Source organism: Triticum urartu, chromosome 2 (assembly GCF_003073215.2).
Source record: "Triticum urartu cultivar G1812 chromosome 2, Tu2.1, whole genome shotgun sequence".
Taxonomy (NCBI): Eukaryota; Viridiplantae; Streptophyta; class Magnoliopsida; order Poales; family Poaceae; genus Triticum; species Triticum urartu.
Genome location: NC_053023.1, coordinates 132,952,085 through 132,962,151, shown reverse-complemented (window position 1 = coordinate 132,962,151; position 10,067 = coordinate 132,952,085).

Genomic DNA, 10,067 nt, shown 5'->3' with positions numbered 1-10,067 from the left:
CACAACTGGAATGTACCCCCTTCTTTCATTTATATAGGGCCTAATACGTTTTTTGAGGTTACCTTTGACCATGGGTTAGTACAATGATATATGACATGCATGTTACACAAAGCATACCATCAAATTCGAATGTGAAAAAAAGTTTCTAATTATATAATTTTTATATCATACATCTTATATACTAATATTTTTACCCTTGGTCAAAGGCTACCTCGAGAGACGTATTAGACCTATATATATATATATGAAAGGAGGGAGTACCTATTTGGCCAGGCCTACCACCCATCAATGCTCGACGAAGATCAAGTTTCACCTCACACCCATCCACAGATGCACCGAGACTACTTCCCGTGGCTTGATCTCGTCAGCATCGTAGTTGTGTACTTCTAAGTGTCACCCTTGAGCAATTCTACTCGCCTCAATTGGTCCTTTTCCTCCAAAGTGCCATACGTTGGATGTCACATTGCCGAATACAATGTCATTGCGGAGTCTAGACACACCAAAACATCAATGATGGGGAGCCATTGCTCCTACCAGTCTCCTGCCTCTGCCGCTAGTTGATTGCATGGGCAGACTTCTCTTTTGACCACGCAATCAAGGAGCGGGTGGAAGATCGGCCGTCTATGGTTCCTCACCATAGACGGGGGCACCCACAAAGGGGGCACCCGGCTGGGTGCGGCATTCCACGCTGAGCGAGCCTATACGCAGTCCAGCATCTATCTCGCGCCGCGATACATCTAGAACTAAAATACGTCTAGATACACCCCCCTTTTATCCATTTTGATGACAAGTATTTTCGGACGAAGGGAGTGTTATTTTACAAAGGGAGTATAGAGCTACATACTGGATTCTTTTTCTTGGCAAAAAACATGGCCAAGTTGCCTTGGGCGTAGTGGGGAAGCCCTGCGTTGTCTAGAGCTATTATAGCCAACAATGTAGCTCTAAGGGCTGGCGTGGGGTGTGGTCAGCTCTGGCTACACAACTGGAATGTACTCCCTCCTTTCATTTATACAGGGCCTAATACGTTTTTTGAGGTTACCTTTGACCACGGGTTAGTACAATGATATATGACATGCACGTTACACAAAGCGTACCATCGAATTCGTATGTGAAAATAAAAGTTTCTAATGATATAATTTTTATATCATACATCTTATATACTAATATTTTTACCCTTGGTCAAAGGCTACCTCGAGAGACGTATTAGACCCTATATATATGAAAGGAGGGAGTACCTATTTGGCCAGGCCTACCACCCATCAATGCTCGGTGAAGATCAAGTTTCACCTCACACCCATCCACAGATGCATCGAGACTACTCCCCGTGGCTTGATCTCGTCAGCATCGTAGCTGTGTACTTCTAAGTGTCACCCTTGAGCAATTCTACTCGCCTTAATTGGTCCTTTTCCTCCAAAGTGCCGTACGTTGGATGTCACATTGTGGAATACAATGTCATTGCGGAGTCTAGACGCACCAGAACATCAATGATGGGGAGCCATGGCTCCTGCCAGTCCCCTGCCTCCGCCACTAGTTGATTGCATGAGCAGACTTCTCTTTTGACCACGCAATCAAGGAGCGGGTGGAATATCGGCCGTCTATGGTTCCTCACCATAGACGAGGGCACCCACAAAGGGGTCACCCTGCTAGGTGCGGCAGTCCACGCTGAGCGAGCCTATACGTAGTCTAGCATCTATCTCGCGCCGCGAGCCAATCAAAGAAGGACGCGTCTGGGGAGTAGCCGGCTGCTCCCTAGCGTTCCCTGGTAGCCTCCGAGAAAAGGAAAGTGCCTGTCTCCCCCGTCGCAAAAAAGGAAAGAGATTCCCCCCGCTGGAAAACCTGGTCCCCCGCCAGCCCTCAGCCCCGCTAGCCGTGTCACGTGATTTCTAAACCCCCACCAGCCCCCACCCCTGCTTTTCCTCGGCCTTGAGGTGTCTGCAGCCATACCCTCTCCACCCCATCTTCTTCTCCCCCAAGCAAAAAAGCAAGAAAAGGGGCCAGTTCCACCATCCCAGATCTACAAACCTTCATAGCCCTGCAATGGCGACCACGAAAAGCTAAAAAACCAGAGAAGAAACCACAGAAACGCATGAAGGGCTGTTAGAGAAGAAGCACAGAGGTAATCCATAAAAAAATTGCTCACCTTTCCTCTTAATTTTGCCCTTATGCTATCCTCCTCTACAGAATTACTCTTGTTTATCCAACATGACTTTGGTTTGCCGCAACTCTGCTGCTTCCATGATGCATAAGAACATAAGAACACATTGTAAAAACCCCTAAAATCAAATCAAAAACCCTAAAAAAGTGATGGATAGAACTGCTATTTCTCTGCTCAAGTTAAAGTTGGCAATCTGCTCATCCTGTTTGGGCAAAAATAGTCTTATTATCAGGCATCTGAGGTAGTTACATAAGATACACACAATCAAGAAGATGCTGTTGTGGGTCAAAAAACTAGACTGATGGAAGCAATTTGCATAACAGATATATACTTTCATAACAACTCTTGTAGGAGAAAAACTGAAAGCTATTCTTGGCAATTTGTACACCCTGTTCAAGCAAAAACAGTGTTGTTGTTGAGCAACTAGTGGTGCTTATGTCCGATACACAAACTTTAGCAAAAAATGTGACATATCTGACACTAATAAGGAACATACAAAACATGAACCTTTTGCAACTTACAAAAAAGGTGAAACTTTATGCTTAGTAGGCAACAATAACAAAAAGTTTCCGTTCTACCTAAAACATGGCTGATGATGACAAGTTGTGTTGCAAAAATAACATTCTGATGTGAAAGCAAAACCATTTACAAAAGCTAAAAGGTATGTTGTTTCGATAGTGGTGATATGTGATAGACTAGGGAGGATATCATGGGGTTTCTAATTACCTTCATTTATAAACTGGGTTTCTACAAAAAGTGTTGTCTTCCCACGCTTGCGCAGAAAGATAAAAACTTGATATTTTGATCCTGCAAGAAATAAAGGACAAGAAAAATTTCCTATACAGAGAAACCCCCCATGAAAACTATTTTATCTCAGCTTCTATGTCAGTTGAAACACGAATACGTGGATACGGAACACACTGAACATAAAAAAGCACAATAGTTTTCTTGCTAGTGCAGAATATAGGTGACACACAAGTACTGCACATAAAAGGCACAACATTGTTGCCCATAATTGCTACTGTTTTAAAGTTCTAACATAAAAATGCTGGTGCTCTCTCTAATTTTGGCGTAAATTCCATGCTCGATCTTAATGACTCTGAAAGGACACTTGCTTCATGAGAAAACCTTGGATGGAATGCAAATAGAAAAAAGAGTTGCCTGCATTTAAAAGAGAGAATAAAAATTATGATACACACAAAAAAGCCTATGTAATTATGCTCAAAATGTTTCCTTAAAAAAACAAATGGACAGTATTCTTCCGATTCTAGTGTGCTTAGGTGGATGTGTTATTGGCTTGCATGTATTTACTGTGCTACTTGCTTGCATCATTTAGCTGACTTGCTTTACATTTTTTCATGTTAAAAAAACAAAAAAAAGGTTGACAATGATTGACCTGAATGAGGAACCCGATGAAAATAATGATTCTTTTTACTGTACGCAACATGCTACTAGAAATGCAGAATTTGTGGCGGAATCACCTAATCCCCCTATCATGCAAAAAGTCAATGCTGCTGCTGCAGAAGCAATGGAGACAGATGGACAGTCAAGTCACGGGGGAGGGCCTCCAGGAAGTACACAAGTACCTGCAGCAGTAGCAGCTGAGAGTGATGCTCATGCCCTTGATGGCACAAGTGCTGCAGGTGATACTGGTGGGACTGTTGGTAATGGTTTGGGTGCTAAAAATGATGATGAAGTTTGGTCACAGCCCAAGGAGCCTTATGTGGGCATGAGGTTTGACACTTTGGAAGATGCCATGGAGCACTACAATGCATATTCCTTGCAGATGGGTTTTTCAATCAAAATGAATACTTCGAGGAAGGATATGAAAACTGGGGAGTTGATAAAACAACAGTTTGTTTGCAACAAGTTTTGAAAGCCTGATGTCGATGACAGGGGCAGAAAAGATTCCTGTGCTAGATGACATTGTTGAGCAAGCAAAAGATGATAATGAAGATGATGCTATTGTCTTTCTTGATGATGATAGTAAAGACAAAAAGAGGAGCAAGAAACAAAAAAGAGATAAAATTGTGCAAACTGGTTGCAAAGCTAAGATGATTGTGAAGGTAATAGATGGCAGATGGGAGGTGATCTACTTTGTTGGCGAGCACAACCATCTGTTGGTTGACAAGCCATGTTTGACTAAGTATTTGCGATCACACCAAGGGATCCCACCAGAAGAAAGGGCCTTCCTTACTCATCTTCATAACCGCATTTTAACTACAGGTTTTAAACCACACCCCTCCCCCCTATCTTCTAACTTTAAGAACCTGGACATGCCTACTGGTTGTGTGTTTCTTGGCCCATCAACAACCACCTGATTTTGCTTGAAACATGTGACTGATTTGCTTCAATCATATGACTTAGTTGCTTGATAATGCCATTAAATTGCTTACAACAGTACAAAATGCGATAAATGCCTGATTTGTTTCTGGATGCTGGACTTGCCTAATGTTTACCTGTTTGTTGCTCAATGCAAAGTTCCTACTTGCCTACTTTTTTATTTGTAAAACAAATTTGGTGTTGACTCTAAACTTGCCTATGATTAGTCTCTTTGTAGCTAAAATGTACGATAGTACTTGTTTCTGGATGAGGTCAACTTGCCTATGATTGAAATTTTTATTGCTCACTAATGCATAGTTACCCCTGGTTTGTTTTATGTATTTTGCTCATGTGTTGTCTGAGGCATATTGTCGTAGTTGCTTGTATAGCTTCATGAATTGCCTGAGCTTTACATTTGATTTGCCTTGCTGAAAACAGAAAAGAAACTATTTTTGATACTGTTTTCATGTAGAAAAAGGATTGACCACCATTGTGACTTCATGTTAATAGGTTGTATGATGCACATCATGTCAGATTTCTATGGGTCAGAACTCATTGTACCTTATACCACTAAGCACATTACAAACCTCAAGACGCTCTTGAATAAGGATGATACAAAAGAAGGGGATATGATAGAGACAGTTGCTTACTTTAAAGATCAACAGAGAGAGGATCCAAATTTTTTTACAAGATAAAATATGATGAGGAGGACATGGCTGAGAATATTTTCTGGGTCGATGGTGCACCAAGGAAGGCGTACGTGGAATCTTATCATGATTGTATCTCCTTTGACACAACGTATATGACTAACATGTACAACATGCCCTTTGCACCATTCATTGGGATTAACAGGCATGGGCAGTCATTCATGTTGGGCTGTGGCTTTGTTAGGCAAGAGTTGGCATCAAGCTTTGATTGGCTATTCCAGACCTTCCTTGAGGCAATGCATGATGTAGCACCCACCAACATCATAACCAACCAATACATCGCAATGGCACAACCAATTAAAAAGATCTTTCCTACAAGTGTGCACCGCTGTTGTCGCTGGCATATTATGAAAAAAGCACAAGAGAAGCTGGGAGCATTGCTGGGGCGAAACCCTAGCTTGTCCAAAGATTTCAATAACTGTGTTGACTTCAGCTTGACGCCAGAAGAATTTGAGGTAGGGTGGTGTGAGCTGATGATGAAGTATGAGGCTATGACTGACTCCCACTTCGAGAATCTATACAAATATAGAGAAACATGGGTACCCTGTTACTTCAAGCACCAATTCTTCCCTTTCTTGCAGTCAACTCAACGCAATGAGAGGTTCAACGCTGTCCTTAAGCGATATGTGAACCCACACAAGTCCATTTTGAACTTTGTGAAGCAATATCAGAAAATCCAAACACACATACTAGTCCGGGAGGGTTCAAAAGACTACATGATAGGACATTTGCAAAGTGAAATGTGGTCATCTTACCCAATAGAGAAGCAGGCATACATATCGTATACTAGGGACTTGTACGAGAAGTTTCGTGATGAGTTTCAGTTGACCACGAGGTACAACGTGTGACCGCATGGTGAAAACTTGTATGAGGTTTACGCAAATCAAGAGTGGGTTGCCAAATATGGTTCTAGGGGCTATTTTGTCACGGTGGAAGCTAGCGCTGGAGACTACAGATGTGACTGCTGCAAGATTGAGAGGGACGACATGCTTTGCTGCCATATCTTGAAAGTTTTCAACCAACTTGGTGTTGATGAAATCCCAGCGCAGTATATACTTAGAAGAAGGACACCTTTGGCAATTCCCAATGCACCCCTGCTATCGAAGAGCAACCCGATGAGATGCCACCACAGTTGAAGAAGGAACTCAGGCATGCAAATTTGATGATGGATTTTGGTAGTCTTGCTCGGGTTGCTAGTGCGTCAGATGCTGTGATGGATATTGTAAAGAAACATATGCGTGGTGTGCGTCATGAAATCAAAGATCCCGACATGTCAAAGAAGAAGAAACCGACATCACCAACAAGTGGGCCCTCTGGTGGTCCTCCACCATCAGCTGGTGGTTCTACGCCACCACCGAGAAACACTCGGGCAACTAGTGGTGCGTCCTGAAGGACCTGCACAAGACCCTTCTGGACCTAGGTAGCAACGACCTACTTCTGCGCCACCACGGAGTAACACTCAGGCAACTAGTGGCCCTGCGGTGCGTCCTGACGAACCTGCACAAGCCCGTTCTAGACCTAGGCAGCAACGACCTACTTCTGCACCGCGAAGAAAAAACACAACAATGCTAGCTGGTAACTCTATGAGTGAAGATGGACACCAACAAACAACGTTGAGGGCTGCAACGATGCCAAGGGGGGCTGTACCACTGCCCAGGGGCCCTCCAGCACAAAGCTGGTGGCCTGTACAACAACTGTTAGGATATGTGCCACTGAACAGTGGAGCAGCACCGCACCTTTTTAGGGGCTCAACAATGACAAGGCCTGTGCAAGCACTAAGAGGAGCTACGCCACAACTTTTGATTGATACGACACTAGCAAGAGGGCATGCGCGACCTCCTATGGGTCCTAGACCAGCAACCTGGCCTGCACCACAACCTATGGGGGCTATACAACCACCACGGGGGCCTAACGCAGCAAACACAAACTATGTGACTAGTCCTAGACTGGCACCATCACCTGCATCATCAACAACAGTTGATGGCAGGTATGGACAGCGTCTAGGTTCTTCAACTACACAAGAAGAAAGTGGCAATGCAATTTCATCTCCTATTATGCAAGCTCCTGGTGGACATGCACACCAGCCACTCAGTATTGCATCTCTACATGCAGCTGTTGCGGCCGCGCAAGGTACTACGATGGTTGAACCATAGTTTGGAAGACCTACTACCACACCTGGCCCTGCAATTCCTAGAGACCCTCCAAAATCAACTACAAAAGGTAGGTAAAAGTCAAAAATAATTCAATCAGCACTTGAGATGCATCCGAAGAGAAAGAACAAGTGCAGCTATTGTGGTTCTGTTAACCACAATGGTGAAAACTGCACGACCAGATTGGTGTGATGGTCACACAGTGACTAGATGGCTGAAAGATGTGTTGAATGACATTGACAAATTGAACTATTGTGGGTCTGTATGTTTGAACATCCTAAATTATTATTTCTGGTTTATGGTTTCTTGTGAGTAACTTGCCTCACATAGGAATTTGAATTTCCTGGTTATGAGATTTGAGTTGCATGTTGTGTGCTTTGTATTGCGTGGCAAAAAAATGTAATACAGGCAATTTTGCGCCGCCCACACCATTGTCCTCCCCATAGTGGTCTAAAACTTACATACATAAGATTCTGCAATGTTGAAGATGCAACAATCTCCTGGTTATGTAATGATCATACTATTTTATGGGTTCTTCTGATTAACTTGCCTCACATTAAAGCTTAAATTGCCTGTTTATGCAATTGAGTTGCATGGTCCAAGTTCTTATACAGGCAACTCCCCCGGCGGTCCAAAATTCACATATGCAAGAAAATTCGCACGCATTTACATGATGCAGTACACGTGAGGGGAGAAAAAAACTGACCTATGCTAACTTGAGTATGGTTTTCCATGGAGCCTTGTTGTGCCCGTCGTTAACCCACGTGTTGGTCAGTTGTTTCCTGATGCTTGGAATATCCTCAGCTGTGAATTTTGGAACATCCCTTGCCCCCAACCATTTGCTAGTGTTAGAGCAAAAACACCACAGTCGAACCTAAACAAAAATTCAAAAAAAACTTTTCTAGTTAGCTAGTTTACTCTATGTAGTACTGTGTCACTTGTAAAAAACTGAACAAAAGCAGAGTTTTATGTGAAAAAGTAGATGCTTACTCAGTTTTTTGTTTTGGAAGGTCGATGTTGGTAAGCCCAAAGTCATCCAGCGAGACGCGTGAGCTGGCGTAATGCTCTTCCCATAGAGCCCGAAAACTTGCAACCATTTTCCTTGCACAAACATCTAGAGACTTATTTTGGAGCGTCCTCCAAGAATCAAGAGCCTCAAAACGTCGGTCCCTTATATTCACATGAAAAATCTAGTAATGATTGCCTGTAAATGGCTTTGTCTTGTCATTGTTCTCTAAAATTGGGAACATAATCTGTTAGAAAAAACAAATGGGGTTAGTAAAAAAACATGCTAGAGGCTGGATGTAAGCAACTTTTTTTGTGTGCTCTCGCAAATTAAGAAGGGGACTGAAGAATCAAAGATGCACATGCAAGTTATGTACTTATGTGAGTAACTTGCCAAAAAACAGAAGATGCATAGGCAAGTTATGCACTTATATAAGCAACCTGCCAAAAAATGCACATGCAAGTTATGCAATTATGTAAGCAACTTGCCAGAGAAAGTAATTCATGAGTGTGGTCAACTTGCCCCCTAAGAATATTTACATTTGTGTGAGCAAGATTTTAGCAGAAAAAGTGATATATAAAAAATGCATTGGTAAAAAATAAAGAAACCATTAACTTACCATGTCTTTGCGGTCCAAGCGATTCGACTTCTCGAACCGGGAAATGAGCTCCTTGCCGTTCAATTCAATGTTTTGCATCTGAACCTGGTGGAAAAAGAATACATACATGACCATGACCTGTTATGAAAAAAAGAAAAAGAAAGAATCGCAAAACTACACTATTAACTGCTTTGCATTTTCTTACCGAGAACCTGAGGGGCATCACGAGCTTCTTTGAGTCTGGTGGCAAGTTTATCATTATAGAATCTATACCAACTTCCATTACATGGCTCAAGATAAAACCTTCCTTCTTCATTGAGTTTGCAAGCTCCCTGACTGTGACAAAGTATTTGCCATATTCAATTACCCTTGGTTTGCATGAAAAAAGAGACATTCAGCTCATAAATCCTTCCATAATTTGCCTACCACCATTCAACTCAGGGGAAGACATGGGGGGGCATGGTCATATGAAGGACAAAACTATTTCAATAAGCATTTTACGCGTTTGTTGTCACACTAAGCCAAGTTGCCCGATTCTATAAATGGATTGCTTGTAAAAACATTTTGAATTGCCTGGATAACATGATAGACCTTGCATGGGAAAAGTGCATTGTGCAAAGGCAGACAAAAAGAAATGCAATGATATATTGTCATACCTGGTATCTAGATCTAGTGATGCTTCTTCATTAATTCTCCCATGCAAGATAACCGATGCATACAATCTATTTGCTTCAGGTTTGGACATGTAGACTTTCTTCTCACAATAGTTGATAAATGGGGACCTCTTGCAAGGAGGTGGCTTGATAATCCTTCTCTCTAATTGATGTGGATGCATCTCTCCTGAGCTACTGCTGCTATAAATCTTGCTGCCTGATCCCACTTCTCCTTGGTTGGAACTTTTTTCAGGTGTTTGGTACGTATTTGGTGACAAGATTCCAACTGAAAAGCTTGCGTCAAACTTACTTGCCTTTCCTTCTGCTTCTGCACATGGTTCATCTATGCCTTCAGGGTCCAACAGATAATCGTCATCGATTATTTCGATGATTGGCTGGGTATGTACTGGAAGTTCCTTGAACTCATGCTCAGCAAATGTGCTTCACCCAACATGTTGATGTGCTCTGTTGTCTGT